General features: G+C 36.7%; 1 long non-coding RNA gene across 2 annotated transcripts in view; it reads right to left on the bottom strand.

The window, feature by feature from the left end:
- The window catches only part of LOC116087565, a 77,485-nt gene that overhangs the window by 28,390 nt on the left and 24,728 nt on the right, over window positions 1-24,367 (bottom strand). For both annotated transcript variants that reach the window (XR_004117480.1, XR_004117481.1), the window contains exons 5-6: window positions 22,819-23,147; window positions 18,670-18,761 (exon numbers count right to left, since the gene is read on the bottom strand). This is a non-coding gene — a long non-coding RNA (uncharacterized LOC116087565). The remainder of the gene's footprint in view (window positions 1-18,669; window positions 18,762-22,818; window positions 23,148-24,367) is intronic.

Raw genomic sequence — 24,367 nt, 5'->3', positions numbered from 1 at the left:
AAAATTGTGCCTGAGAAGATGCCTGCTGGGAGCTACAAGTTCCAGAATAAACAAAGTATTTTACCCTGAATCCACTGAAGATAATTGACTGAGAAAAGGACAGACTTGATGTAGGACAATATATGTGTTGATATTAGTGAGAGGAGTGGCAACAGAAAGAATACAGGCTAGAAAGATGGCTTAGTAGTTAAAAGCCCTCACTTTTCTACAGGACTTGAGACTGACTCCCTGCACCAGTATGGTAGCTCACAACCATCTGCAACTCTAGTTACAGTGGATCTGGTATCATTATCTGGCCTTCATTAGATATAAGGACTTATGTGGTACAGAGACAGGAGTGCAATTAAAACAACCACACACATAAAAAGAATATAAATATATTCACACACAAGAGTGAGGAAGGGGGCTGACAAAATTAGAGGAAACTTGCTCCCAAAAGACAAGGTGGTTTTATGGCATTTTCAAAGTCAATATGTAGGCTACAATAAATATTTCAATACGTAAGTTAGCTAGTGTTTCATATCATAAGGATGGAATCAGGATAGTAGCTGAGTTAGTTGTTGTACATAGTTTTAAGCATCTCAAGTCCAGCACATTTGCAATATATCCCGTATAATGAATAGTCAGACTGAAAGCAGAATCCAATTGGCTTTAAATAGTTCAGACTGTTTTGAATTCCTATTTTAAGGCTCATATTTTGCATCATGTCCAAGAATCCATGTAAGATAATCTGTGAGGACATATAAGTACTTCACTAAAATGAACTAGACCAACAGAAGAAAAACTAGAGATGCATAACTAAGGGTATTGATAAACTTGCAAACTTGCAAAGTGTTTAAAAACATAGTATTTCTGAAGGTACAAAAAGTTATTAAAAGTCTGAAAGTGCAATTGGTTATAAGAGTAATTTATTTAACTATTATTTTAACTGTAACAAAACTAGAGTTCTGGTTATTAATTTTGACCACAAAGAAATGGGTTCAGGAAGAAAGGCTGTAGTCTGCATGTCCATGGTTGTATACTTCAAGATAACTGAGTAACAAATCTTAACATTATAATTTTATAAAATTTCTTAAGAGGATTTCTATCCATAGATGACTGCATCTATCTATCTATCTATCTATCTATCTATCTATCTATCTATCTATCTATTGATCTATTGATTTTTTTAAAACATGAAAACCACAACTTTCTTGAACATGGCCTCTGCTATTATACATTTTCTATTAGAAAAGATTGCATAGGGTGGAACAATGAGACTAGTCACAACTCTACAACACTGCTAATATAGACACCAATGAAAGAGGAGTCTCAAATAACCATTCTAGTGTTCCTTTGTACCAATGAGAAGATAATCATTTGCTAAGGTCTTATTGTACATTCTACCAATGTATGCATTAATAAAAATGTCCAACAGAACAGTAAACCACAAAGGTTTAAGCAAATACCTGTTCACCTTCTCAGTCAAATCTCTGAATTGGAAGCAGTCATTTTCCTCCCCTCCAGGGTCACTGGTACACTGAGGAACTTCTGATATTGGTTTCTTTTAAGACTCCATGAAAGGTCAGGGATAGGGCAACTATGTTACATTATGTGGCTATATCATAAATGAAAAACAAAGCCTTCCGTAAATCTTCTTTGTTGTATTTTCTTCATGTTTTTATCCACATACAAATGACCTAATTTGCCTGATAACACTAATCAAAACTTGAATGTATAGAGGCATTATTTGCTATGGAAGTGAAAATGGAGAGCATTTTTTATGCTTCGCTTCTCAGTGGCAGCCAATGCTTCAAGTTAAAAATTCCCAGTGATAAAAATTTCTGTTACAATGGCTAGCCAAAATTAAGGCTAAACTGGGGCAGTGAGGCCTACATAGCTCCTCTCTTCAGTAGCCACCATCTGCTCTGCCTCATATATCTACAAATGAAGGCAAATATACACATTTTAAAATATCTTCCTAGAATTGGTGTCTTCTGTCCATCTTTCCAAGAATTAACATCTGTCTGCTACCTCTGTCTCTCTAATTGGCTCATATTCTACAATGGAGTGTTGCTTTCAGAAAAGGCAAAACTCTTCATTTTGCTAATAAGCATAGCCTCTTCTTAGGTTCTCCTAGTCAATAATAAATATCACAAGTCAGCCTGTTGTTCAAGAAACAGTTAACCAGTCCATATTATATATGTGCTCTTAGAAACTATTATCTACAGATATTCAATAATATGTTTTAGGTAACTGAATGAGTAGAAGAAATAATATTGTATTTAAATATGATGCATAGTAGAGGAGATAAAAGGCTTTTTTCTTCTCCCTCCTTCAAAAACCAGCACCTACTAGACATGAAATATTGTTCAAATCCCAGAATAATATTACAAGTGTACCATTAATTCACATTAATAAGTTAAATGGAATAGAAAGTAGAAAGGACCATAGCACTTTTGTTCATCTTTCTGTCTTCCCAGTTCAATAATATATAGGGATCAAGGATCAATTGTGTTTCATTGGAGCCAATAAAAAAATGAAAGTTGCTTTTCCTCTAAGAGCTACTCCTACTAGATAGCTGAATGCCACCAATTCAGCTCAGTATCTCTCTGGATACCTACTTTTAGCCAATAAGCACATGAGTTTCCCCTGAGATGCACATCGTCTTGGTGGTCTTGCCAGTGGTTGTCTCTTTTGTTCTGATTATCATGACTTGAACTAGATAATGGGTACTCAGTTATTCCCAAGGTTGTCTGAAAGGATCTTCCTGTAAAGAGACCAATTTGGCTCTATTCCTTTAGGATAAGCTACTCCATGATCAAAAGCAGGCAGTAACTCTGAAAGTCTCATAATCGTCACAAGAGAATAGACAATACAGAGCACCTATGCAGCATGAAGGTCAAATTTGTCAATCATACTGAATCTCACTTCAAACTGAATCAAACTTCAAACTGCTCAGGAGCACGTGATGGACCCCCTCATCTTCAGTTTAGTAATGCTATGAGCTTTACTGTTCTTTTAAAAAAAAATATACCAAGTACAAATATATTGGTAAAATAAAGCAGTTAAATCAATTATAAACACAAATATAATTTCCTTAATAGCATCAAATGACTGAAGGAAAGTTGAGTTCTTGGCCAGCTGGTATGCCCTGGAGACTGTTACGGATGCATTATTACATCTTGAAGTTTGTTGTTTGACTACTTTTAAATTACATATTCACAATCTAAAGATGCTTAAAGGAGCAATATTTTCTGTCATTCCTTTAGAGTTTTAGTCAGGAGTAATGGTCTCCTCATGTGAGAAGGGATTATTCTAAGATAGACCTTAAGACTTCAGGAAACTTTGAGTATTTTTTTAATTCTAGTACATAGAAAATTACAACGTAAATAGTTCAAGTTATGCCATACCTATAACTCTGTCATTGCCTAACACTCCCATCTCATTAATTTTGTCTGAAAAAAAGTAAAGAATCCATAAAAGGTTAGAAGTGCTTTACTTTAAAAATAATTTCATGTAATAGCTTACATATACACCCCAATAATTTTGCTCAAACTTGCTTGACACTCCTGAACATTTTTATTTAAACTCACATCATGCATAGTTCCTTTCTCTCAACCTCATTTCTTTATATATCAGAATTTCTTCTCCCATTAGTAAAAATAAAATCATGTAGGTGCAATTTTGTTTTCTTTATTCTTTGGGGACTAAATTTAACTAATTAACATTTTAATAACATTCCACCATTTGTTCTTGCAAAATTAGGGGACTTGCTGAAGATAGATTAAGATATACTCTGAGCCATCTGGAATTCAGGCAGCTTTGATTTTAAATAAGTTCTTGTTTCTCTATGTGCTCCTGGACACTTTGGAGTGATTAACATATAGGCCATAAGGTAAACTGTGGAAAGAATGAGATTTATTTATTTTTATTACACTTCTCACACTCAAAAGATTCTGAATTGTTTCTCTAAATGAGATTTAGATATCAGTGAATTTCCTGGCAGAACAGACACTTGAGGTAAAGCTGTGTAATCTCACTGATTCAGAATCATCAGAGGGAGCTCAGTCCGTATGGAGAGGTTTTTGAATAATTTGCTTGTCAAGAACAAATATTTTCATTACTTTTAAAAGTATATGCTCTAACTCTAAGAAGGTAAAGCATGGATTTTGGCAGCAGTAACATGGACTGGTTTAGTAATTGACTCAAGGCTATTTCTGTGTAAAGTACATGTTGAGGACAACTATTTGAGTGATGCGAACATTTCCTGATAGGAAAAATGGCAAATATAACTTTGCTATGATTGGAGCAAAGGAAAAAATCCTTGATAGGATGCTAGGATATGGAAGCTACACATTAAATGAGCATGTTCCTAAGAAACTGTCCAGAATCACTTGACGATAAACTACCAATTAGATTGTTTTCATAGCAAACATGACAGTATAGGAACAAATGATGCTTGTAGACACAGAGTCAAAAGAGTTTGAAAAAAGCTGAGTATGAAAGTCTTAAATGGAACAAAATGGGAGTTATGAACCTATGTTCTGGGGCATCTCCCAGGTTTAACATCATGCCACGTTTACAAATGACAAAAATGTGGAAACAAAATTTTATTCCCACGGATGGCTCAGAGCAGACTCTATGATTCCATGTGTAGCTATGCTGGTCTAATTCTCTTTGCTGATTCTTAATGATATGCTCAGTGGTAGTTCTTTAACTCTATCTTTAGCACAAATCTCTAGAACTTAGTACACTCTCTCCCCACTCTCCTGATGCCTTGCTGTTGCTCATATTTTCACTATTTTGTTTACACTATTGTTTGTCTGTGCACATTTGAAAACAGGTTATTAATGTATACATGAATTTATGTTTGTGGCCTAGGTTAATCTTCTCAATAACTTTGAACTTACATTTTCTTTTTTAATTTTGCTTACATTTGTTCCTATTTTGTGTCTGTTTTTTTCTGCATGTCTTATACCACCATTATGCTTGGTGATGCCTTTGGAGGTCAGAGGAACTTGAATTCCCTGGAACTGGAGCTACAGATGGTTATAATCCACTATGTCGATGCTGTGAACCTAACCCAGGTCCTCTGAAAGAGCAACAAGTGCTCTTAACCACTGAGCTACCTCTTAAGCCTTGACAGTTATTTTTACTACCCATTGATTAATTTTCTTAAAAAAAACTGATGTCCAACAATTTAAGAGGCTTAATATTACAAGGACATTTTCTAATTCAAGTATTTGGACCTAGAAAAAATAATTTAATATTAGAAATTGTAAAAATAATTAAGGACAACCACATAAAAGAACAAGTAAGTCTTCTAAAAATTTCCCAAGAAGATCTAAGAGTAATGAAGTTCTAATTCTAGTTAAATAACAGTGGACACACTATAATAACGACTCTCAAAGATTGCTTTATTAAAAAATTTAATTGTAGCTAACACTAAAACTCTAAGCCAGAAATTTGAATAAAATTTCTGAGCCCCTTCTTTTTCTTATTTATTATCTTTCCAAACATAGATGTTTCTGGTGTCAAAAGAGGTAAGTTTTCAGGACGAAGCAAGGCAAATAGAGAGCTAGACAGACTTCAAAATTAGTCTTCAAACAAATTATTTAAAGTTTTCTGAATGAATTCAAACTTAAAAGGAAAAACAAAATAACAGCCAATAGATACTGTAATGAGAATGGAGATGCTACCCTGACCAGAGTTGGTATCCCAACACTAGTTATTACATCTCTCCTGAGTCAGAGATTCACTGCTACCTTCAGTAGACTGGACCCCACACTTTCCATAACAAACTACCAACTCTACCATTCTGTTATAAAAGCAACCTTGGACAACATAGTTCTGACATTCAAGCCTATGTTCCAATAAATCTTTATTTACAAAGAAGCCACGCTCCAACTCAGATTTAACTATAAGCAGAAACTTCCCAACTCATGTTTTACTCAGTGTTTGAAAAGAATTTGAGATAAAGATAATATGTTTGATAGATGGGCCTGGGAAATGACTCAGTCAATGAAGTACTTACCAGACAAGCATGATAACATGGGTTCACATCTTCATACTTACACAAGAATTTGGATATGGTAATACATTCTGATAATCCCAGTACATGGGAAACAGAAGCAGCATCCCAGAAGAAAGCTAGCTAACTAACCTAAATTAATCAGTGAGAGACCACATCTCAAAGAATTAGCAACTAAAGAAGGTGTCTTGGCATCAACTGCTGGCCTCTATATGCACACTGGTATATATATATACATCCATAAAACATGCACATCAACACACATGTATATTGTATATATACATGCACATTTACATGCATGCACACAAGGAAAATGGGTAGCAGAGTATTGAAAACAGTCTCACCCCTAAACACACTTTAGCAACTCTCACTCGATATGATTTTAAAGCACTAAGAATCTTTATCAAATGCCTGCCATTTTCTACTATAACATAATTGAATCTGGATTAATATAGACTACCCATGATTCCCCTGTAATCAATCAGCTTCTGAGAAGGTTACATTCACACTTAGTGTGGGCCTTGATTCTATAAATATTGTAAGCAAGACAATCTTCACAGGTGTGCTCAGATGCTTGTCTCATTGGGGATTCTAGGTTTTTTCAACTGACAATCAACATCACACAACATCACAGCGACACACGTGTTATCTGTTAGCCTGTGATAGCCAAGAAAGACAAGGGAGAACCCCAAAAAGAAACCTTTCAAAGACATTTTCCCCACCCAGGCACTAATTTTTAACTTTCCACCACTAGCCAATGTTCAGTTCAATATCTGAAAATGTCAGTTGATGGTTGTACTAGCAAGGGCAAAAAATTTACTATTCAATCACTTTACAAAAGCCTCACAGCTGAGGACTCAGTGCATCATAGATCAAGCTTCGATGCTTTTGCTTTTGTAGGACAATGCACTATTTTCCAGTAGTTATCATGTTTGCTATATCATGTCTAGCAAATGTTGACTTACATTTTCTACAAGGTCTATCATTGTCTAAGTAACAGTCTTATCCTTGGTTTTATATATAGATGGGTTCAATTATATTTGTCTACAAGTGCTGACACTCAGGTTTAGCTTAAGGAAACCATTTTGGCCTCTTCCCTCTGCTTAGGTTAGGGATAGAAGCATGGCCTACCTTTCATAAAGTACTCACAGATGGAAAATGGTCATCTATATCCTACTAGGGTTATTTTCACTAGTGCTAGTAATACTCAGACAGAGCCTATCTGCTCAGGTGGCAATTGCTCCCTACTGGACACAGAGGTTCACAATTGTCTTAGCAGTGACTAATGCTGAAATTACAACCATAGTTCCTGGCAGTGTAAGGGGAGAATAAGAGTTTGTAGAAACACAGCTTTGTCTCATTCTAACTCATCATGTACAGGGAGAAGCTACTCAGTATGGCATCCAGTAGTGCAGACAGGGGTATGCATCAGTGGCATCAACCCATCTGTCCAATGTACATGTAGGAGCACAGATCAGGCTTGAATTAACTAGGTGACTGGCATAGAGGTCTTTTTGTCTAAAGTCCACATGGCATGAATGGTTCAATGTCTGTCTTTCCAAATAGTCTACTGAATGCACCTGTGTTTCCACCCTCTTAACCATGTCTCCCTTAAGAAAAGAGTTTTGTTGAAAAACCGAACAGTAAAGACTTCTATACAAGTTTTATCACCTTGCCATTTAAAAGAGAAATGTCCAAAGCAATGACTTTGCCATCACCTGTCCAACTTCATAATCTTAAGAAACTGCAATAATCGGTACCAAATTTTATTTATCAACACATTATAAAAAATTAAAAGCCTTTTAACACTTTCTATCTTTGGTCTACTAGTGTGAAGGACATGAACATTTTTTAATTAATAATTTTATTGAATACAGTAAATTTGAGGTAAATATATTATGTATAATATCAGATCCATTCAGTAAACAGCAGAAATTATTCTAAACCCCTGCCCTTCCAATGAACTCATTAGAGGAAGTTTTCAACCTTCTCTAGGTATTGAAACTTGATCTTTGGGTTGCAGGCATTAATAGTTTCTTTGTTTAGTTCTCAGTATATACTTCCTAATTTCCTAAAGTACATTTGAGAACATTTTACAAATCCTCATTATTTAATTATAAGAATTATTTTCTTGGTATGTCTTTTAAATATCTTACTTTATGTCTAATATTCTTTCAACATAGATCAGGAAAGGAACAGATAGCAATTCCATAAGAATATAATTTTTCCTTCTATTTTGGAAGACTAGGTTTATTATAGATTCTATATGCCTAAAATATGTTCAGGTTATAAAACATCTTCTCTGGAAGAAAACATAAGTATGTATGAAGGTCTTCTACCTCAGTTAAAGAATTACAAAGTATCTGTAAAGAAGGAAGACGCAGAGGCAGGATACATTATTCACCTTGAACGTTGGACATGCCAATCATCTCATCTCATGAAATAAATGCAAATGCAGAGTGCTCAGAAAGCAAGTAGTTCTAGGAGAGAGAGAGAAATAGCCCTTTGAAAGATGAAATCATGTGTGGCAAGTACTGGCTTTTATAGGAATCTAAACTAATATGTGTTATAGAATCTTCTGTGGTAATGACAATCAGCTTGGCAACTGGATGTTTAGCCATGATACTAGAATAGGAATCAGAAAGATAAGCAACAAGATAGGTGTCTTCTAAGGTGGTCTTCATACATGTAGGCCATAGAGAAGAAAGAGTTCTGAGCATGATCTTTCCTAAGAGTGTTCTTGGTCAACCAACTAGAAAACAACAGCTGCTAAAGTTCCCTCTTGAAGATTCAAAATGCAAACAAATGGTAAGTATCCTAAAGTAAAGAGTCTTAAGTATGAAAGGTGTTAAATATGAAAAAATGTGTGTAATACTAAAAACAATTCCCTGAACCCACACTTCAGATTAAGTAACAATATGCTTTCTTATTTAAGATGCTTTTCATGATTATAGAGCTTTCCTGGTGCAATTGAAGACTCAGTACAATCTTCCCAGCCTTCTTTAGAGGCTACTTACTCTCAAACATGTTTACTCACAAAACTTTCTCTTAATGTCACATATATTAACAGTCTAAGAAAGATCTGAAACGAGCTTACAGCTCTTAAAACACTGATTTAAGATTCTTATCTACTTTTTTAAAAACAAGTCAGTGATTCTGTGTCATCAGAAAGAAAATAGGTCAGGAAAGAAAGAAATAAGCTTGGGGCCATAGCATAGAGCAGTTCTTGAAGAAACAAAACCTGCAATGTCAGAACTCACATAGAGGTGCCAGAGCACAGAGGATGAATTTTATGAGAAAATATGAAACATCCCTGTTCCTCCCAGGGACCCACCATAGATCCAGGAAGGCTTAGTCTATGTTGGATAGAATATTCTAGGATTCATCTTCAGATGAGAGAGAAACAAGTTCTGAGAAGAGGAAAAAAATAAAAACAACTTATAGAACTAACAGCATCCTGAGTGAGAATTCAAACTACAGGTAAACTACCAGGTCTAATATAATCCCCTATATAGACAAAGTTCCTGTGAGAGACTAAGTTCTGTTGACACCTAAATCTGGGACATGTTTCTGTGTCCTTTTTGTACCCTCCAGAGAACAAGCATTTCTTCCATTTTTTCTGAAGCCTTGGTAGTTTTGGTTGCCAATATTGGTTTAGATTTTTGTCCATCTCATTCCCTCTACAGATACAAGGAAATGGCCATCTCCATCCATCTCAGCTGAGTCCAATTTTCTTTTACCAAATTGAAGGGCAGGGGAGCAATCATGACTGAGGTCTGCTGAGAGACTGAAGCTGAGTTACACTTCCAATAACTTCACACAGAGAGATGATATACACCCTGAGCTATGTTATGCTCTTCAGAGCCTTCTGAAATGGAGCCAATACAGTTGGTGTGACCAATATATTCTCAGAAGTATGTTTTGGAAATTTGGGGTAGCTCTTTGGAATATTTTAACTAGCCCATCATTGGTACATGTCATTTCCTCTAAGGAAAACACTCAGCAGTTCAGGAGTCTAGGTGTGATGGACCACTTTTCAGCTTTTTGACCCTGGAAAAGTGAAGCCCCTTCTGAATATAGCCGTGATCACATGCTCTATCTGTTTACAGAGAGTTACATGAGCCAAGATGCACACTGCATTTGTCCTAGTATGGAGCTAGTTAATAAGCCTCAAAACTAAATATATTTTTGTCTAGATATTATTATAAATAACTGCAAAACAAAACAAAACAAGATGTGATTGTTTTGAAAGATTTTAAAAGAATAAAATCTGCTAGAAATATTTCCAGACAGAAAAACCAAGTAGAGAGCAATGAAAACAGAGAAGATTAGCAAACACATGTAATCAAATAGGGTCAGGAAAGGGAGGGGCTAATATATATTTAATTTACTTTTCATAAGCCTAGAATAGACATGTAATTTCTGGGTACTATTAAACATAGATTATCCCAGATCTCCCTCTTCTCTGGAAACTCCTGCCCCACCCTCCTAATATGTTCCAATGCTATGGAATAATGAACTTAGGCCAAAATCACACATTTAAAAGGAAAACGCTGATTGCATTCAATTCAATACTCCATTGTTTGTGGGATTACAAGCTGGTACAGCTACTCTGGAAATTAGTCTGGCAGTTCCTCAGAAAATTAGATATAGTATTACCTGAGGACCTAGCTATTCCACTCCTGGGCATATACCCAAAAGATTATCCAACATATAACAAGAACACATGCTCCACTATGTTCATAGTAGCCATCTTTATAATAGCCAAAAGCTGGAAAGAACCCAGATGTCTTTCAACAGATGCATGGATACAGAAAATGTGGTACATTTTCACAATGGAGCACTACTCAGCTATTAAAAACAATGAATTCTTGAAATTCTTAGGCAAATGGATGGAACAAGAAAATATTATCCTGAGTGAGGTAACCCAAACACAAAAGAACACCCATGGTATGCACTCACTGATAAGTGGATATTAACCCAAACTCTTGGAATACACAAGATACAATTCACAGACCACATGAAGCTCAAGAAGGAAGACTGAAGTGTGGGTGCTATGATACTTTCTAGAAAGGGGAACAAAATACTCATGGGAACAAATACAGAGACAGTGTGGAACAGAGACTGAAGGAAAGACCATCTAGAGACTGCCCCACCTGGGGACCCATCCGATATACAATCACAAAGATCAGACACTACTGTGGATGCTAAGAAGTGCATGCTGACAAGTGTCTCTTGAGAGACTCTGCCTGAGCCTGACAAAAACAGAGATGGATGCTCTCAGCCAACCATTGGACTGAGCACAGGGTCCCAAATGGAAGAGTTAGAGAAAGGACTGAAGGAGTTGAAGGTGTTTGCAACCCCACAGGAAGAACAACAATATCAACCAACCAGACCCTCCCCACCCGAGCTCCCAGAGACTAAACTACCAACCAAGGAGTAAACATGGAGGGACTTATGGCACCAGCCACATATGGAGCAGAGGGTGGCTTTGTTGGGCATTAGTGGGAGGAGATGCCCTCGGTCCTGTGAAGGCTTGATGCCCCAGTGTAGACGAATGTGAAGGCGGGGAGGCAGGAATGGGAGGAAGTTGTTAGAACAATCTCATTGAAGCATGGTGAGGGAGGATGGGATAGGGGATTTTCAGGGGCGGAGGGGGGACTGGAATGAGAATAACATTTGAAATGTAAGTAAAGAAAATATCCAATAAAAATATAAATGTTCTCTTTGGTTGCATATAAAAAAATTAAGAAAGATTTATAGTAAAAAAGGAATATATAGCAGGGCTGGATCAAGTGTCCTGGACAATGCAGAAGCTCACCCTGCTTAACACCTGCAGTAGCTCTGAAGACGTTCCATACCCATCTGTCCTTTCAGTGGCCTGCACTCTTGTGGGACACTTCTTTAGCATACCTAATATTTTTGTCCTTTATTTTTTGTTTTACACTCCAGATTTTATTCCTCCTATTTACCTTCCAAATATTCCACATCCCATAACTCCTCCCTAAACCCCTGTCTCCACAAAAATGTCCCCACTGCCCACCTCACCAGACCTCTAAACTCCCTGTGGCCACCAGTCTCCTGAGGGTTAGGTGACTCTTCTCTGACTGAACCCAAACCTGGCAGTCCTCTGCTGTATGTGTGCTGGGGGTCTGATATCAGCTGGTGTATGCTGTCTGGTTGGTGGTCCAGTGTTTGAGAAATCTTGGGGGACCAGGTTAATTGAAACTTCTGGTCCTGCTACAGGGTTGCCCTCCTCCTCAGCTTCTTCCAGTCTTTCCCCTAATTCAACCACAGTGGTCAGCAGCTTCTGTACATTGGTTGAGTGAAAATATCTCCAACTGACTCTTTCAGCTGCTTGTTGGGTCTTCCAGAGTGCGGTCATAATAGGTCCCTGTTTGTGAGTGTTCCATAGCCCCAGTAATAGTGCCAGGCCTTAGGACCTCCTTATTCTCCCTCATACCCTGTCTATCTGAGATTATTCTATCTCACATTGCAGCATCTATGCCCTGTCTTATATGATCTCTTCTCTGAGCCCATCAGTCTTGCTATGTGTAGCTAGTACTGACATGACCAGAGTAAGCAGGGCTGAGTGCATAACACCTGTATTGTGCTAAGGTTACATGATAATTCTAGGTGTGTCACCTGCAATGAGACTGTAAGGTCCTGTGGAGTACAAACCATGCCTTCCAAATTTCTTTAAATTCTATCTTAAAAGTGAGCAGATGAAAACTAATAAATGCCGACAGAAAAGAATGTTTTTGAAATCTAAGTTTAAAATGCACCTAGATCATTCTCTAGAGACATGAGTAATTTTAAGAAAAGTCCAAGTTCAAATGCATTTCACCTCTGCAAATGCAGTTAGGAAGGGTCTCTACTGCTGCTCCAGAGAGCTATGAAGGTATCTGCCAACTGAGTTTGAAATGTAGTGATGTCATTCAGATGGAAAATAGAATCACTTATGAGATCGGGGCTCATTGTCAATTCTCTATATATTTGCATTTATTGTGACAGATGCTGTCGAATCTCATCCTAGCTCTATTATTCTACAGAAATAGATTGGCCCTTGTGCTATACAATAATAATTAGAATAATATCACCCATTAACTCTCCATGCTCCTTTCTGTCTGGAAGTCTCAGAGAAAGCTTTGATGATTATAAGCCTAAACTCTATTACCAGTTTCAACTGGACCCTCACTTATCCCAAAATTTCATTTTTGACTGAAATATTTCTTGGGCTATTCACATCCCAAAGGGGATTTTTTTCAAACTTTGAGATAATGGGTTTCCTCCATCTTGACTTGGAGTAGAATGAATAAATGCATTTTCTCCACAGAAAATTCATAATGCCTTAAGCTGAGTTTGTGCCTATGACATATTCTTAACCACCTCCTGAATTGCTTTCTCTTCATTTCTAAGGTTAAATGGGATGCCGGCAGCTTATAGAAGAATTCTACCTTATGTGCTGATGGAAAGATTTTTAAAATACTAATAAAGAAAAAAATAGTTTTATATGTATTGGCTGCACATGAAATACAATGAAAACTTTCCAACAATTTTCAACAAGATGCTCATTGCTTATTACTATCCACAGACATCTAATTTGCAAAATTATATGTCTTATGCCTTAAACATAAAATATTTATTTTTCTACTTTAAAAGCATTTACATTTTAAGAATGAAGAAAGAATGTATGAAGTCTATGTTTTTTTTCAAGAGTATTCTACTTGAAGGCATTAGGAATATCGCAACATAAATCAGACATGCAAGAGAAACTAGCCCATGATAAATCGAAGAGGGTGGCCTGAAAATCTTAGCTGTGTTTCAAAGGAAGTTAAAATTGTGAGGATCTTAGGGGCTATGCCTTTAACATTAAATTAGCTGAAGATGTTTTTAAAATTCTTACATCTTGAAAATTGCATTGAAGAATGTCTTCATGTCTGAGGAAAAAATCTGGAAATGGAAAATGTTCAGTGATCATATCCATCAAAAACTAAGAAATCTAACAGGTGACCAAGCCATCATTTTGCCAAGCAGTTTAAAGATGAAAATGTGGCCTTATAACAAAAGTGAAAATTAACTCATAGGCACATGGGGGCAGCCATGTAGAAATATCTTGTGAGGCCTAGAAGCCTCAAGTTGAGTTCTGAAGCACATCAAAACAACTACAGGTTAACTGATAAAATGCTTGTGTCTGGGGGCCCTACGTCTAAGAAAAATGACCATAGATGATGTAATTTATACACCTTCCATTCAGCTATGAGTAATCATGTGTCTCTCTTTTGCAGCACAAATGCTAGATTTTGCTAAAACATAAAGGCCTATAAGACTAGGAATCATTAGGAGTGATAAGAAAGTCAGCCATGAGGAAAATGTTGGATTCTGATAAACAATTGCAACATGAGACATCCACAAAATTGACTTAAAATATGAAGATTAAATTGTTTTTAACTCTTCATGAATTAATAATTGAAATATACATTCATGCTTCTAAAATGCAAGCTATCCTAAACCCTTTAAAAAAATACTAGTTCTGATTTCTTCCCTCTATCCTAGCAGAAGTCCTGTTTTCTAGAAAGAATTAATGCAAACTCTTTTCTATATATTGCTAGTGCTATATATTTGAAGTACAGTTCATGACTTTCTATTGCATGTTTTAATTTTGATGATTATTTTCAGTAATTAAAGTGTCTCTGCATTTACGTATACTGTTTATGATGGTCATCCTTCATGAGGAATATGTTGGCTCCACTATGTCTCCATCTCTTCTTTATCTCTTTACAAGGCAATTCTTCATTAAATTATATGGAACATACACGTGTCTTGTATCTGACTGCACTAAATGTTGAGTTAAGTTTGTACTGTTCATATGGCTTTATTCTAATGTAACTTCTTCATATTCTTGGTTTCTGAAAACTCTCATGTCTGGATATTTCTAGCTGCATTTATACTTAAAGGGAAGACTTGATCTAATGGAACTCTCTGGTTGTTATGTGGGCCTTCTCTTATGAGAGATCTGTGGACTAAATTGGACAAGTTGCAAACATAATGATTAAAGGTCATTGTCATTTTTTTTTCATGGGATATTTCAGCTCTCCTACTTGGAGATGTAAGGCAATTCATGTTACAGAAGCAGGGAAAACATGGTGAGGGTTTCTCACCCCAGCTGCCAGGAATACAGTTTTGGAATCAGTATTCTAAAGTCTTTGGACTTTGCTCAATTGGACATCTCAGTGTTCACATCTATCTATCAGATGAATTTCTCCAAAGGCCAAAGATTAAAACTGAGCTCCTCAGTACATAAAGTAGTAGAGAAGCTATAGATAGAGAAGTTCACCTCCACTAGAGAAAGGAAAAGAGCTTGACTCTTTCTCTGATCTAAATGTTCATAGGGCCTCTTGGCTCTGAGCTATTCTAGGGTTTTAGAGAGGTAATAGTCCCACTAATTACTCAGTCCCTCTCAGCAAGCACATGGCCATCACTCCTTTTCCTCTGCCATGCCAGTTATGGTTCTATTACCATATCCACACCTCAGTATGTTTATGAGATTCAGTCTCTACTAAACAACAACTTGTCACTTTAAAGAGAACTTGGATATTTTCATAAACTTATTCATTCCTCTTGATTTATTTCCAAACAGGGCAGTCCTGAATGTAGACTATTGACAGAATTGTTGGGCATTGTTATAACCTAGAGATAATCTAGATTAAGATTTATTCTATTTCTTTTTATGGTTTCATGCTGACATGAAAGCAAGTTGGATCTAGGCACAGGCTAGAAAAAATTGCTCATTTCTCACAGATTAGGGAGTACCCTAGTCGATTCTATTTTGTTTATCTCCAATATCCTAATTTTGTGATGTTGTAGAGTTCATTCCAAAATAAATTAGACTAGAAGAGTTTGATCTGAAGGTCAGAAAGACATGAGATGCAAATTAGGTTCGTAGAAACTGTGAAGATGTTTGAATGGAAAATGGAGGTCTATTTTAGCTTCTTTCAGTAGAAAGACCAAAAGAGGCATTCATGTCTAAGAGTCAGCTATAATATTCCAGTAGAGCTGGCTTTTACCCTGCCTTGCTCCAGTGTTGGCATGATGTTCATTAGAACTTCCTCATGCTGCTGCTGTCTTTACATTATAGTTTGTGTATCTAGAAGTGTACATAAGGATGTTTTGCTTTAAAGCCTTAATAAATTTCATTTTGATTGAAAAAAAATGTGAATGGATTACTAATGTGCCAGAATTCTTCCAGGAAAGAGGAATTGGATAGTGCACAAATTCATATACATTATTTTCAACTTTGTTTTCAGAGTAAAAATTTTTGTATTTATTTATAATGTTTATCATTGCTGTAATGTTAATTTAATCTCTTTGAGAAAAAAATCTTCAGGCTGGTAATAAATGATATACTGGGAAATAGGGAATTGATAATACTTACTGATTTCAAACTGTCTAAAATTATAGCTTAAATTTACACTTAGGAATTATTTATATGCTCTTATGTCATATCAATTTAAATAATATCCCACTCACTGGGATATAAATATAATGCTAATATTAAAGTTTTTAAAAAATGTTTGCTAATTGCATATGAAATGTTTACATCCCCTGCATTTTGGGAGTTTTTATTTAATATTAGTGTATTGCAAAGTCTATGAAGTTAAGTATATTGAAATTATTAAATTTAAATATTGAATAATAAAAACATTGTCCCTAATGTCAATCCTGAATTGTGTGTCTTGAATAAGCCTTTCTGACACAGGAGGCATAGAAGTAGCAGGGCGTTTGTTCTGATCTTGTTGTTAGAAAAGAATGATTTACTCCTCTTTGAAAATACCAAATCTACATTTAAATAGCCATTTTATTCATGAACATTATGTTATAGAATCAATGGTGTCATAGATTTTGTAAAACTCAAACCAAAATGAAATAAATCTTAATACAAGAAAGGTGAATCTGGTCCTAAGGCATGTATACCAACTGTTAGTAACCTACTCCACATCCTTAGGCTCACTCAAATATTCAGAACTTCTATACGCAACTTAGGCAATTTGATATTGGGGCTGAAAGGTGGGCACAGAATGAAGTTTATGAACAGACATAACCCACAGCTGTCCAAGGTCTGTGGCCTTACTTAGTAACACTGTTTACTTTCTTTAGAGAAGCCTTGGTGGTAAGTAGAAGATACTTCTAAGATATAATTTTAGTCTCTAAAAATACAAAAATGATTAAAGAATAATCAAATTAAATAGGAGAAATTATACATGTGAATAGATTGTGATGCATGTAAGAGGACCTGAGGTCAATCTTCAGAACCCATATAAAAATTGCTAGACATGGGAAAAAGATACTTGTAATCCTATTACTGGGTAAGCAAAGCTGGGCATATTTCTTAGACTCCAAGGCAGACACTCAAGCATATTTAGTGAGTTCCATGCCAATGAGGGAACTCTGTTTCAAAAATGATTTTAATGTCATCTTAGGAAGGATGACTGATGTTGACTACAGACCTCTACATATATGTATACATATCTGTGTGCACATACACAAGCACCTGCATAAACACACATGTTCAATCACATACGTGAGCACACCGCCACAAGTGTACACATGCTTGCACATTAATTTCTATATATACAGAAAGGAGATTTATCAGAATGACTTAAGGCTGTGGTTCAAATAATCCAAAAATGACGGCATATTGCAATGAGTACATATTTGGTATTAATTCCACTCAAGTGACAGGAAAAGTCTTCCCAGCCCCGGACTCTCTTTGTAAATTTTGTAAACCCTAAGGACAAGAAAGGGGCCAGATCCCGACCTGAGGAGCTTCAGGAGCTAGGCCTCTGTAACTATAGTGGCATTTCCATCCTCTGTAGTTTTCACAAAGGACATCTCCAGCCCCTCAACAGAACCCTTCCCAGATTATGCTAATTTTAGGTAAAAAAAAATCTGAAAAGCCCCCAATCACTAAGTAGGAAAGCCAACCAATACCTGATCTTCCCACAGAACCCCAGCAATTCCTGAGGGAAAGACCCCACTAATCTCTAAATAGGAAAACCTACCAATCGCAGAGCTCCCTCAAGCTCAGGACATAAAAATACCACCAATCCTCACCACAGAAAACTCTGCCCTAGAAAACTCTGCCCCTTCTAGGAATCCTATATAAACTCTGCCCTTTGTCTAATTCCTTGCTGTTTTCTCCCTTCAAGGAGCAGAGGGCATCCATCCCTGGATTAGTACCTCCTCTCCGTAGTCCCTTAAATAAATTTATTTCATGAGATTTCCTGCCAGATGTGACTCTCTCATCAGAAGAAGCCAAGTAGCAATGCAGAGAATGAGGGACAGGATAAGGTGAGGCAAAGGACAGGCCTGAGGCTCCTGTGTTCCAAAGTCTACCTGGAGATATCCTCCCCTGGGAGCTGCAACTCCTTTGCTGAGGAGGCTTCCCCTCAGAGCTATGTGGTTCCTTGGCCCTCATGTCTCAGGATGCCCTTCCATTGGAACATGGTTCTATCTCAGAGCTGTGTGGTTCCCAAGCTTCTGTGTCGCAGAGAGTACCCTTCCATTGGGACAATGTCCAATTTCAGAGCTCTGTAGTTTCTGGGCTTCCAAGTCCCAAGACATCTTCCCATCTGAGCAAGAAGAGTAAGACTTACCAAAAGGAGCAGAAATGATGGCAGTCATATAGTCTGAAGCAGAGATGACACGTCACTCCTTAAGGGAATGGTTATCATTTCAATCAATTTTCCTGTTGAGGAAATACCTATAGTACTTTACTATTATAAAATATACAATGTTGTAAATTTTATCATTGTTATAGTTCAACTGTAGACTCTGATATTTCATATGTACTGCATTTGGGGAATCATACTGCACCTACTCTCCAAATATTTCCATCTTGTTACCAAACACATGGGAATGCATGGGTTTATTAGAACTTGGTTAAAAATCAATGGATTAGACAATATTCCCTACATGTCATTCCTCCCTAGACCATACCTAGATTTCTACTATTGTCCAGAGATGGAATCTCTTTCTGGGAAAAACAATTCTAATTTTTTGAAAATTTTCTACATACACACAATGTATCTTAGCAATATCCATCCCCATTGCCTCTCCTCCAACATGTCTTCTATATCCTTCTAAACTTCATGTATTTGTTTATGATCCCCCAAGCCCTATTTACATTGCCCATATGTTCATGTGCACAAGGCCATCTACTGGGTTATGAGCAATATACAGATGGCTACCATCCACAAACAAGAAATTTCCCTTCCTCATCAGGCAGTGGTAAACCATCAGAAGTCCCTCATCCATGCAGGAGATTTTAACTCCCTTGAATATCTCAATTTCTTCCACAGGTAACCACTGTTGCTATGATGCTGTGTGTTCTTGTATTTAATAGTCATATTATGTCTAGAGTACAGCATTACACAACATTCCTTCCCCTTCTCCTGTCTTAAATCCTTTCATCATTTCTTCCAAGATATCCTCTAAGGCCTGGGGGTAGTAACTGATGTAGATTTCCAATCTACAATAGAATAGTCAGAATGTATTTTTCTCAGAAGTTTCATAGGTATGGGTCCTTATATAACCTCCAACTTTTCTAATAAGAAACTTCTCTGGTCAGACTTCAGAATAAAACAAATGTATGAATATAAATATAAACTTAGAAGGGAGTTTGACTTCATGACCATTAAGCTAAACATTAGTTTTTCCCTAGGACCTAGGACTTTTGACCTTGTTCACAGTTTCAGCCTTAAATTTTCTCCTGTGGAGCAAGCCTCAGAACCACTCCAGAGGGTGAATGGGTACTCCTGTAAATAGTCTTTCCACTCTTAATACCAGTGAGTATATATGGCCTAGCAGGTTCACATTGTAGAATATATAGAGCTTCACTGGGTAAAACTTATTGATGTCTTTGTGTCCCTGGTAGTCTAAGTAGCACCTTCCAGAACTATGAAAGTTAGCAAGTAAGAAGAAAGTTTTATGGCCACTTCAAAATTTATTTCTCTATATCCTGCAACTGAAGTTTGTGGTGTCCTCAGCAACAGGGTTTTACAGTATAGTGGTGATGGGCAACCAGGAGCAATGACAATATGCTGTTGTGCTGGGTGCCTCTGAGGCATCCTGACCAATAACTTATATGGAAATAACTTGTATCAGGCACTGATATTTCCATTTAATAACTAAATTTGGAGAGGAGTAATTTTTGTCTATCTTGGACACTTCCTGCTTTTGAAAAAGTTACCTTTTATCAGTTCATGAGCAAGTGTGGTTTCATGAGACCTTTTCATAAACCCTCGGACTTACCTCTTATTTTCCGCATCTCTCTGCCTCTATTCATTCTTAAAACTTTAGGGCACAGAATCTGTTTCCCATTCTCTAGTATCACATGTCCCCTTTTAACTTAGCTTTTATTTTGGTTGTAAGATAATTGAAACCCTGCAGATTCTTCATCCATAACTTACTTTGGATAACCAATATTTTTTCCCTGCATTCTCCTCTTAACATTTTTATGGTACCTTAACAAACCTTTCTGTCTCTAGTACTCCTTTCTCATTCTCAAAACTATTCTTAGTTTCTTGTGACACTTCACATTTCCAAGAAAAACAAATAATGTTGCTACAAAAACCAGTTCAGTAGTTAAGAGCATGTGTTGCTCTTACAGAGGAACTGAATGTGATTTTCACAACCCATGTGGCTAATGACAACTATCAGTAACTCTAGTTCTAGGGTATTGATACCATCTACTGGTCTCTACAAGAACTTTATATTCATTGTGTACAAACATGTATGCAGGCAAATATTTATATGAACAAAATTAAAATGAAAATGTTATAAAATAAAGAAAAAATGATGCATCTCATATACAAATTTTGCTTATGAAAGATTTAAAGAAAAGAAATCCCTAAAAATATAGCCCTAATAATAGAATTGTGTTAGTAAGATTATCATGTAAATGCCTGGAGAAAAAAATGTTCTAGACCAGTATTTCTCAACCTGTGGCTCACAACCCCTTTGGGGATCAAATAACTCTTTTACAGGGGCTGCATATCAGATATTTATATTTCAGGATTCATAACAATAGCAAAATTACAGTTATGAAGTAGCAACAAAATAATTTTGTTGTTTTGGGTCACCAGAGCACGAAGAACTGTATTAAAGGGCCATAGCACAGGGAAGGTTGAGAAACACTATTATAGAAGGTTAGGACATCTTTAGATTTTGGGGAGTCTTTCACAATAATGATTCAACAAAAGTTCAGCAAAGATATTACTATCAGTTAGAAAAAAAAAATCTTTGTATCTGGAGAAGCTTGCACCAACATTCCAAACAATAAAATATAGAAGGTGTCTGTCATATTTAGAACAAGGGTGGTGGGCCTGGGTCTTCAATATTCACCTCTAGCAAGTGTATAAATATCATACCTTGAAATATTCTTTACAAACAAAGACTATTGCTGCTACGTGTAGTAATCTATAAATTTACAGACCATGTTGGATGAATGTTTTTGTTCTTTGAAACTAAGCATAGATTTCTTGTTAATAGAATCAAGCTCAAGAATATATACAGGGACACATTTATAGTTAATATTTTTTAAATAATTTAATTTGGAAGGTTGTAGCTGACTGATGAACAGTAATGCCAGTTTAATAAATGCAGATATTGACTAACCAAAAAATCAATGGCAGCTTAATGCATTCAAAGAAAATACAAATATATCATACTTATTTAAGCAGATTATATATTTCTTTTAAATTATTTACAAAAAGTGAGATTTGTTAGGCAAGGAAAGAACGCCAAATGTTTAATTAAAAATATATTATTAGTGCTGTCATTATTCAAAATCAACCAGAAAGAAGAAAATGAGGGAAGGAAGAAAGGGGAGAGAGAAAAAGAAAAGATGATAAACTGATTTGCTTCTCAGCTGAGCTCATACAAAGATGATGATGAATGAAGAGAGGCACAGCAGAGTCTTCCCGCGATGGACAGTTCAGGTGACCCCTTCATGGCAACATAGTGCAAAAGCTTGAGAGCATGTATCTCCACACATAAACACAAGTACTACGTAAGGTCAAATTCTTGAGCACTTCACCAATATATTAATTGGAACTACAAATTCTTACTGCTAAATCTCGGTTCTCTGAATAGAATGCTGCGCTGAAACATTGCTGGGAAAACAAAAACTAAGACCTTAAATTCAAAAAAGACCTAAATGCAAAATTGATCTTAATATCTATCTGCTAATTAGTTTATCAAAATAATAGTAATCAAGAAGAGTGATAGATTCAAAATTGATAGTGCAGAGGAGGAAATGCAACATTGAACTGCGTGTACACTTAGTGGAGTATATTACAATATGGCACCTAGCACATGATGCTCATAAAGTCATTTATTTCAACATTTTTAGCCACACTTGATCTATGTTATAATTTCATTTTATGTTTCTTCAATGACTTGTAAATTTATCTCCAAAACGCAACTACTTTCTGTTTGCTCCATTACAAACAGCACTGCCATCTTCTCTTGGGGCCCAACTATTTAACACACACTCTCTCTCTCTCTCTCTCTCTCTCTCTCTCTCTCTCTCTCTCTCTCTCTCTTTCTCTCTCTCTCCCTCTCTCTCTCTCTCACCTAAACCTCATTTCCCACCAATCTATGCCCTACCACACTCCATTCTATTTTCTGCTATCAATTATCCACACTCTCATCATTTATCATTTGGATTATTGCTTCCCTTCTTAATTTCATGCTGTCACCAGAATGATCTATTTAAAATGCAAATCAAGGAACTTTATTACCTTGGGAAGAAGAAGAAACTGTTTGGCTGACATAATAATGGTGGTGGGAATAATGATGGAGGTGGTAGAAATTTAAAGAGAAAAGTTGAACATCAGGTTTGAGAATTACCACTTATAGAGAAATCATCAGCTGGAATTCTACACTGATGTGTTTGTTGAATAGCCAGACACACAATGGAAAAAAATCACAATGGACAAAATGTTCCCATTTGTTGGTAGCTGTTGATGTTCTTGAGATCCCAGTCCTTATATTTTCAGTGAAACCTGGACAGAGGCACTTGTGATGTAAATCTAGGATATACTTTTGTCTTCCTATCTGTCAAGCCAAGCTGCAAATTAACAAGAATAGGCAGGTTTTAGAAAGAAAAAGTTGTTAGGTCTACCGATCAATATTTGCTAGGATTATTGTGGGAAATATTAGAAAGAAGGAACCATCAATTTCCTGTGCTTGTGCCTCTGCCCCAGCAGTCTGGCTGGCCATGCACTAGTGGGCAATGGCTAACCTATTTTTATCTCATGGAGAATAATTCAGAACTCCACAGTCTCTCCACTCAGCTCTTTAGGTTCCCACTGGTGAGTTGTTACCACACCAACCCTATGCTTCCAATCCCCCAAGGTCTTTGTGGCACACACAAACTTAGTTCAGAAATAATGGGAACTCAATCTCTGGGTGCAACAATTAAGACCTATTCTCTTTTATTTACTAGTTGTTTCTTTATTTACAAGTCATACAATATCTCATTTCTCAGGTTCCCCACCAAAATAAAATAAAACAAACAAAAACAAAAACAAACCCCTGTTTCCTCTCCCCTTCCCATGCTCACCACCCCACCCTCTCCTGCTTGCTGGCCCTGGCATTCCCCTACACTAGGGGAATAGAACCTTCACAGGGCCAAGGACCTCTTCTCTCATTGATGAGCAACTTGGCCATCCTCTACTATACATATGCTGCTAAAGCCATTAGTCCCACCATGTGTACTCTTTGGTTGCTGGTTCAGTCCCTGGGAGCTCTGAGAATACTACATAGTTCATATTGTTGCTCATGCTAAGGGGCTGCAAGCCCTTCAGCTCCTTGGGTCCTTTCTCTAGCTCCTTCATAGGGGAACCTGTGGTCAGTCCAATATATGGCTGTGAGCCTCTACTTCTGTTTTAGTAGGGTACTGTCAGAGCCTCTCAGGAGACAGCTGTATCAGGCTCCTGCCATCCAGCTCTTGTTGGCATCCACAATAGCATCTGGATTTGATGACTGAATATGGGAAGGATTCCCAGGTGGAGCAGTCTCTGGATTGTCCTTCCTTCAGTCTTTGCTCCATAGTTAGACTCTACAATTCCTCCCATGGGTATTTTGTTCCCTCTTTTAAGAAGGAACAAAGTAACCACACTTTGATCTTCCTTCTTCTTGAGTTTCTTGTCGTTTGTGGATTATTCTTTGTGTATTCCGATCTTCTGGGGTAATATCCAGTTATCAGGGAAGAAATGTGTATTCTTTTGTGATTGGGTTACCTTACTCAGGATGATATTCTCCAGGTCCATCCATTTCCCCAAGAAT

Source organism: Mastomys coucha, unplaced genomic scaffold (assembly GCF_008632895.1).
Source record: "Mastomys coucha isolate ucsf_1 unplaced genomic scaffold, UCSF_Mcou_1 pScaffold13, whole genome shotgun sequence".
Taxonomy (NCBI): Eukaryota; Metazoa; Chordata; class Mammalia; order Rodentia; family Muridae; genus Mastomys; species Mastomys coucha.
Note: the sequence above shows the minus strand (reverse complement) of the source record. Positions and strands in the feature narration are given on the sequence as shown.